The following is a 9,480-nucleotide window of genomic DNA, read 5'->3' on the forward strand; positions in this document are numbered from 1 at the left end:
CTTTGACGAGCAAGACAAAGCATAGTTATGAGTGTTAGCTCTAGCAACCATGTAAGGAACATGCACATATACACGCTATTTTCTCCATGCCCTTTTTTCCCACTGAATTTTTGGGATTGAGTTTTTAGCGAGGCGTATATGTCAATAATAAACCAAAGTCCTTTCCGCATAGTAGTTGTTCGCCCTACTATCCCATTAGAGCTTGCAGTTGAGGAGCTATTATTGGGAAAAGACCCAAGCTTACAAAAGAGTCCATATAGCAAAGTAACCCATGTAAAGACTCAGACCTCTTTATAATATTTGTAACCCACCACGGGGCGAAAAGTAAGTTTCACCTATCCCCTCACCTAAAGGACCCAAGGGGTAGGGTAAAGGTTAATTCCTCCCACCTCCAATCTCTTTGCGTAGAATAAACTCCTTCGATACTGTAACTAAAAATAGTTCCAACAGATATGAAATCTGAACTACCGGGCATATGTTGAGATGTTTCACCAAACAGAACAAACTCAAGTTCATAGGTTTCGTTGGCTACCATGAGACATAATTTGTACCTACATAAAGTTTGAAATGGTAAGAAGCATGGTGTGTGTGATATAAATATAAGGTCAGTAGTACGAACGAATTGCTAAAAGGATATCAATCTATAATAAACCACGTAGAAAAAGAATAGAAGCAAATTGATCACCGATTATATACAAATGATCCAAATTGTTAAGGATATTGTTGTCATGCAAATTCTAGAATGATTAGCAGTTCAATTTCGAAAACAAACACAGTAAGGTGTGTAGTATCCTTTTGGTGTAAAGTTTGATGGAAGTTGTCATCTATGATTAGTTATCAGCCTAGGACATTTAAATTTTGTCAGTGCAGGTTACACCTGTCTAATCACTTTTTTGTTGATATTATAAGAAATATAACTTAAACGATGCTATTTTAGATGTTTCTAATTTTTGTGTTGGCATGTGTGTATATTCTTTACAGTAATACAGCCCGATAAAATATGGGAGGTTAGAATATTTTATCAAGTGAAATACAAATTTACTTGTATTGTAGACACTAAGCACAAAGTTAGGTATATACCCAGAAATAAAAGTTGTTTGGTCCAAAATATTGCATCAGTTGTGAATAAGTTGTTAAAGATGAAAGGTCAAAAGTTATTCAAATGTGAAATTACTATTGAACTGCTTTCCTGGTAATGTGTATCTCGCTGATGAGTGATTATTTATATGCAATTTCTGGCCACGGTCTATCTGTATATCTTGAGTGTACTGACATGCTGAAATAAGAATTTACTATACTGCTGCTAGCCTGTACTTGTAAATATTGTGATAGAGATTTATACCTGCAGTCAACTTCTGTGCAATCGCAATCTGGGTTGTTGCATGTATAAATTGAGCCAGTGAATATAGATCCAGAGCGACATGCTTTACACGAAGTGTACCACCACCCTTATTCCGGAGATAATCGGGTTACTATGACCGTGCACTAGAATCACTTTGACTTTCTTTGCAAGGAAATAAAAATTTGAAAAATAGATCAGTCATGTAATATATAGTAAAAGTTAGATACAAAATTACTGCTTCGTCAAATGGGTTAGCATTTTTCAGCTCCATCAACGTTTTGATCTGGATTTCATTCTGTATTTTTGGTTGAGATTCTAAGCCAATTTTCTTATAGGCTTGGATTCGGTAGTGAGTCTGCAAGATATTGTAATATATCTATTAGTTAGATACTGGATTTCATTATACGAAGAGTAGTAAAAAATGTTGAAGAAGATTATTGTATATATTACCTGGCATAAAAGTCATTGATATGTGGGATATCTTCATTTATGTACCACCGACAAGCTGAGGTTCTTCCACTCGAGAATGGGGGACCTCTGTATTTTTTGTATAAAGTTCCAACAAAAATTGCAATAACAGGCTGTTGTTGTCCATATTCATTAACTGTGTCTCCATCAAATTCATTGCCCTTGACCCCCAGAGTGATATTTCTATTTCAGTGCCACTAAGCAAAATATGAAACACAAGTTATATACAGTATATGTACTAATGGTTTTCAATAGTTCAAATGTTGAATAATGGTAATAGTACATACCTCAAATCACTTAGCATTAGAAACTGCGGTTATCTGTCAGATCACATCTGTTCCAATTTTAAGAACAAGATATGTATACTAGAAAATAGGGCGCCGTTGGCGCGTCATATGGCCCGTTGTCGAGGTAGCAGTGTGCAATAAATCTATAATATTTTGCACTGTTACCATCAAAGCTTTCAAATTGTGAATTGTTACCATCAATTTCTGCAATGAAAATTGTCTCAGAAAACTCTCATTTCACTAAATGAGAATTCATCTGCTAATGTAGTTCAAACCCATAAAGGTTGTTTATCACATAGAACAGTTGAAAATGATTAAAAACCCAAGATATATACAGTAAATAATAGATTGCATATTCCTCTATAATAGGGGGACATGGAGACACGCTCATGTCCTATTCAGGGAATTTGTGATAAAAAGACAAATACAGCATTGGTCTAGTCTCAATAACTGAACTGATAGTCTTATGAATCAACGCTATCATTGCTTGGTATGCAAAACAGCAATTACATGAAAGAGAAACAATCATGTCAAAAAATGGATCAATTGCCTGCCTTCTTGAGACCAGGACCAAGGAGACGGGGAATCTGCATGATGATGGCCTCTGATGCTAAGAAAGCATGGTACTTCTTCAAGCTTCTTAACATGGAACACTTGCCTTCACAGGATAAAGAATACCAATATATTATCTGAGCAAATTTCAAAATATCTATATAATTAAGCAAGTTATACATAAAAATTAAAATGCAATGGAATTGGAGAAAGCACATAGTAAAAGGCCTGCTATCGCATATCACATTCACAGTTCAACAATGCAAAATACTGCTATGTTTCAGTCAAACAGGACTATTATAGGCATGTCCAACATAAAAAAGTAAATTTTCAAGTACATGAAATTGGCATATCCTTACCTCCTCAACGTGCTGGGGGCATCACCAAGCATGCACACCTTCATCTTTGGGCAGGGGATATGGGGCAGCATAACAGAGCCGCTGAAACGCTTGTCCTTATGAGGGTCATAGTTCTTCAGACCAATCTGAAGCTCAACAGTCTCGGTGAACTTCCTGTTCCTCTCCTTGGCATACAATAAGAGTTCCAAGAGAAACTTACCAGGGCTGGCAGACTTGCAGACCTCCCAGACTGTTCATCTGGAAGGCAATCAGCTATTGTGTAGGTGAGAATAAAGCGCTCGAAGGTACTCTGCAACCCCCTTGCTATCCACAGCATGGCTTCTTTGCTCAAACCTTTTGATGACATCTTCAGGGCTGCCATTGTTTTCAATACCCAAAAATGGACCATCAAATCCATGGGAACCATGTTGAATACAATGTACAGTGCAAACAAATGGAAGAAAAGAAGCGACCATGTTGAATACATATACCACTAAATAGCGATTGCACAGATACAAGGGCTCCAAAGATCAGAGAATTTGGATTATTTATCTACTAATATCATAACTTCCCTAAGTTATGCTTGCTGCTGCCAAGTATCATCATCCTTGCAAGTACATAGCAACATCTCCTCTCTTTTGTACACTACTCATTTTATTGTACTATTTACTATTGTACTATAGAAATAAAGTAAATATTGACAGGATTAGCTTTAAGCAAACATCTAAGTTCAATACAAAGTTGAAGAGATAAGATTTTGCTTATATATAAAAGAAAATCTTATCTCTTTAATGTACCAACCAATTTCTATTACAGAGCAATTAAAGTATTATTGCACAAATTTATTTGTTCTGTACTCATATTTAGTGTTCAGAGCTCATTCGGTTTCTCACACTTGCAGGGAGGACAGGCTAATTACCTATTAGTCACAACCATTTTTTTTTATTTCTTCCTCTTCTATCTTGTCATATTGAAATTCAATGCAAAAAAATTTCAGTGAATGCTGACAATCATGGTTATGTAGCGGGGCGGACAGATGTTAAGAGCTGTAATCTCAGTGAAAGATTTTAGTGGAAAATGATGTACTGTTGTGGGTAATTTCAAAACAAATAAAAAGGATGTGTTAGTGAATGCTGCATATTGTTCTAAACTAAAAATATGTACTGTTTCAATAGAAGGTGTTTCTCCTTAGATTCTTGTGTTAGTAGCAAATGATCACCAGTTTGTTCTTCAGTCTAAGCAACCTGGTAGAAAAGGAAATAAAAAAATTAGTACGTAAAATGGTAGTGAAGATGTTTGTGTTGTGATTCACAGTTAAATAGGGAAGAACGTAGCTCTTGCTTGAGCAGGCTTGCTAGCCCACCACGTATCAGATATGATACAATGCATCTTGGATATGCTGGCTGCAGAGTGTTTTTTTCTAAAATATTTGGATGGTTATTTCTTTTGGTATACTTATCTTGGGGTTTGAAATATGATATTTGCATAGTAGTTTTGTGACCTGTGAGGTATTCTTCGGTTTCTCACTTTTGCAGGGATGAGGACAGACTAATTACCTTTTAGTCAGTACTGTTTTTTTAATTTCTTCCTCTTCTATCTTGTCATATTCAAATTCAATGCAAAAAAATGGCTGCAATGTACTTGCAGTCATGAAAAGTATAGAATTAATTTTCTCAACTGACCTCTCTCGTGAGGTACCTTTTTTTTGGAATACTAGAGTAATCTGTATAACCGATAAATGAAATAATCCAGCGATGGCCTTTGTTCAGTTTTCTTCAGCCAAACCAACTAAGGAGATTATAAATGGTTGCAGATCACCAAGTAGCCCTGTAAAAAAAAAGAGATTAGACAATTGGAAAAGGTGGGTACAAGAGAACAAAATGCATCTTATGGCTGAAACCAGAGAGCCTATTGTCTAATCAAGAATCTGTCAGCAAGATATGTAATACGAAGAAGGTCATAGAAGCAATAGGGTGGCCAAAAGTCAGTGAAGAAGAGCATGAAGTTAATGACTGCATCTATTTTTTCTGATAAATAGTAAAAGGACTACCTAAATGAGCAATGGTACCCTGACTTCTTAGTTGATTGATTGTGAATATATATAGTGTATGGTAGGCACGTTTCCTTCTTGAAAGAAAACTAGTACAGACATATGGCCTGGTCATAAGTAGTTTGCTACTGGACGTGCAAGGTCAAGGAAAAAAGATAAATGGCATTCACTAATAAAGTCCATGGCAAACTCGTGCCAATACGTCTGCAGTAAATAACTATTTGGTAAAGTCAATATTACCAAATTCCCATGCTTGGCATTGGTATCTGTCTCTTTCGGCAAGAAACATCTTGTAATGAAAACTCTCATTTTTATTTACAGCAAAAAAGAAAAAGTATACAGGCTATGGAACAGGGTTGTTCATCTAGTTTACTGTACATTTACGCACACATATTATTTGCTTGGCTCCTGGTCGGAACAAACATAATGATATTTGTTTAATATATAAAGACACAACATAGTTCACGATACAGATAAGTGACATGGGTACAAAAAGTTTGATATATAAACACAGCATAGTTCATGATGCATGATCAAGTCTAGAGTTGTAGTGCAGTAATTAAAATGGAGCTCCCATGCTGCATTGGTGCAGTCTAATATCTAGGCCTAGTAATGCAGCATTTTTCCAGTGATCTTGATTGCAGTGAGGCAACTTTATCTTGGATCTGTGAACATCAGTTCTGCAATGCAGACATTCTTGATGACATGAAGGCTACTGTGATTAGTATACTCTCTGAAATAGGTAAGAGCAGGCTTGTTAGCCCACCACATATCAGATATGCTACAATGCATCTTGGATATGCTGGCTGCAGAGTGTTTTTTTTTTTTAATCTTTGGATGGTGATTTCTTTTCGAATACTTATCTTGGTTTGAAATATGATTACGCTGGCCCTCGATGCGCCGATGGCATGGTGCCCCGCCCCTGCCGCCACTGAAGAATCCCGCATCCCGCCCAGGGTTGCTCTCCTCCATCCATTCGAGTAAACCGCACCGATCGATTCCTCCAAATAATTGAAGGCCGCAACTCGGGACACGTCGCTGGTGCTCCTGCCGCTGCCATCCTCGCGCAGGAGACCTCGTGCAGAGGAGGTGGAGAGCGCGGGGAGGAGCTCGGGCTGCGGTCGGGTCCAGGGCGGCGGGGCCTAGCGCTGGTGGCCGAGAGGGACGGCTCCCGGCGTCGAGGATGTGGTGCAGCCCGGCGGAGGTGGAGGGGCCCGGCGGTGGCGACCAGGATGGCTCCAGCGAGCGGCGGGGACGGCGGAGCCGGGCGGCAGGCCTCGAGCGTGGGACGGTCCGGCGCCGTGGTGAAGCACGGTCGGACGGAGGAGGAGACGCGACGGCGGCGGCGCCAGCCCAGCTTCAGATCTGGCGCGAGGAGCTCCGGTCACCGGACGACGGCGGCGCAGAGAGAGAGAGAGAGAGAGAGCCGGGGAGAGAGACCGCCGGGGAAGAGGAGATCTCTGGCTGCGGCTCCTCGGCCGAGCGTCTGGCCGGCCGGCGGCGCAGAAAGACCGGTGACGGTGGTTGCAGCTGCAGAGTGTGGAGCGGAAGCGATGGCGGCGGCGGTGAAAGTGGGAGTGCGTCTGAGCGCGAGAGGGAGGACGGACTTAGTTTTGGAACAGGGTAGGGCATGTGCACTGCCGCAATGTAGTAAACAATAGCAGAGTGATTGGGCCCTTTACACGTAAGGTGGAAAAAGATTAATTTGTACTCAGTAATGACATAACTACATGCAACGAAATCAGAAGTTCAGTTTGACGATAAAATTTGAAAAAGATTAATTTATACTCAGTTGGTCAATTATTCTTCTCCAAATGCGCTGGCAATAAAATATCACATTAATGAACTACGTCACCGCATTTCTCTGATTATCAGCAGCGACCAATGGATTTGAAATACACATCTTACTACGATACGAGCATTTAATAAATAGAGGAGCAAAGAGATTTTATTTTGTCCTACTATATTCCTCTCTTGCATTATGGTTTTCTTTTTATTATCCCTTTCACATTACCAGAACAGCATGAGAACATAAAACCAAAATGAGCTCAGCAGTAACCGGTAAGAACAGTAGTAGTTGATAAGCAGTGACCATTTACATTTTCAGTACAAAGTTCTGCTAGCATACATCCAAGGGATCATATATCTATTAGATATACTTTGTTTAATTACTATATTATATATAGAGAATCTATTTTGGATTAGGATACAACAGTTTATATTTAGAAGTCTATATACCAAACAGGAAACGCAAAGGTAAACAGAATTGGATAAATAAATGTATATGTACTTACCTTTTCATCGACGACCACGAGATCTAAATCTATTTTGGATTAGGATACAACAGTTTATATTTAGAAGTCTATATACCAAACAGGAAACGCAAAAGTAAACAGAATTGGACAAATAAATGTATATGTACTTACCTTTTCATCGACGACCACGAGATCTAAATGTTTGACAGGTCCCATGTCGTTTGCACCACGGTATTCCCACATTCTTGATATTTTAACACATATAGTCCAACAAAGTCCTCTGGGTTTAACTCTGATAGCAAACTGAAATTCATCTGGAAGCAAATATGTACAAATAGAAAATGAAGTTATTTTTGTATGTTTACATATAGTTAAAAATTTCTTGATTACAATATTCTGTGTTTCTTCTCCACATATTCCATCCTCTTTTTCTATTAAATTTTTTAACCCATCTTTAGATGTAACATATGATATGGCTACATGTAATTGTCCATTATTGAAAACAGGTTTTCTTAAGTATATCGCAACATTAGATAATGTTTGTCCAGGCTTTTATTTATCATCATTGCATAGCAAAGTTTTATGGGAAATTGATGGTGATTCAATAAAAATGGTCATTTAGATCCTTTGGTAAGAAGGTTTATTCTTGGGATGTGTTAGGAAATAGTCTCACAGGCTCCTTTGGATTTTGGGTTGAAAACCTCTGCGAACACGTAAACTAACAAGGCTTAACACTTCCAGCTTCGAAGAAAAAATAGATCTTGCCGCCAAAACCCAATGGGGGTTACACAATTGGCTGTTAGCAGAATTAAAGCATCACTCGATTTGGAAATGAGAGTAATGCACTTGAGAGAATTCTAAACTTTGATCATAAAAATAAAGATAAATATACCCTCTGACCAGTACACACCTGGTCTTTGCATTAGAAGATATTAGCAACAGCCCTATGAATCTGTCGAAGCAACGCTCGACCTACCAGCGGTCCCTACGGATAAAAAGTTGGGGGTGGCGTTTTTAACCTATGCTTCACTCACATTGCTGTTGAAGGTCCTACAGCTAAAAAGTTAGAGGACGTAGGGACGGCATTTTTAACTTATGCTTCATGAACGTTGCTGCCGAAGGTCCCTACTACTAAAAAGTTGGGGGATGGCGTTTTTAACCTATGCTTCGTGCACGTTGCTGCCGAAGATCCCTACGGTTAAAAAGTTGAGGGTGCGGTGTTTTTAACATATGCTTCGCACACGTTACTGCCGAAGGTCCCTATGGCTAAAAAGTTGGAGCGATGTCGTTTTTAACCTATGCTTCACGAACGTTGCTGCTGAAGGTTCCTACGGCTTAAAAGTTGGAGGGACAGTGTTTCTTCGATTGACGTTTCGTGCACGTTGCAGCCAAAGGTCCCTACGGCTAAAAAGTTGGGGACCAAAGGCTTGACAAAAGATTGCAACAAAGGATAATGAAAATTCATTTTGCAAATTCATCAACGCCATGATATGCAAAATCTCTATACATTTGACTACGATTAAGTTGGAAAGCAATACCTCTCGCCTTGCGGGGAAAAAGCTTTGTTGGATCCAACGGGGACCCAACATAACTATTTGAAGAAGTGCCAGGTGAAGGCACAGGAGAAACACCATGACATTCGACAAATGGTGCTCCTTGCGAAGGCTGAGGTTGTCACCGATAACAAAGTGCTAGAGCGAGGTTGAGTTATACTCTTCGTCAATTAGCTCAGGCTTCAGCTCAAGAAGCCCTGTCGGAAGGTCAAAGTCTCCGCGCTATATCATATGGATCTTTCGTTCGACCCTTCGGATCTCTAAGTCCGAAGGGCGAAATGAATCCCAAAACGCTTTCGATTTAGCATTTCTAGCGTCATAGGTCCTAGCATTCGCTTGCCAATATTTATCGAATTCTATATCAGGGTGGTGGCAGTAGAAAGAATCCCAGCAAGTCCGAGATATGAAAATGATGTCTCGCATCATAGTTATAAGGGCAACACCTTCGACTACCTACGCAGAGTCTAAAGGGAGAACCTGTGCATGAAGCGAAGATGGTCAAAATACATCGTGTTTTAGTTACAAAAGACTACAGTAAGTCATCCCTCGCTCACACCTGCTTCGACCCCACATTTTGTGATTCATCAGCATCCTGCGAAGGAGCAGGTGACAAAGTGGGCTAGGTAGAGGTTCCT

At 39.5% G+C, this 9,480-nt stretch overlaps 1 pseudogene; it reads right to left on the reverse strand.

The window, feature by feature from the left end:
* Positions 1-241: 241 nt before the first annotated feature.
* LOC133886367 (large ribosomal subunit protein uL1-like) lies at positions 242-3,369 on the reverse strand (annotated as a pseudogene).
* Positions 3,370-9,480: the final 6,111 nt, after the last annotated feature.

Source organism: Phragmites australis, chromosome 12 (assembly GCF_958298935.1).
Source record: "Phragmites australis chromosome 12, lpPhrAust1.1, whole genome shotgun sequence".
In the NCBI taxonomy this organism is placed as follows: Eukaryota; Viridiplantae; Streptophyta; class Magnoliopsida; order Poales; family Poaceae; genus Phragmites; species Phragmites australis.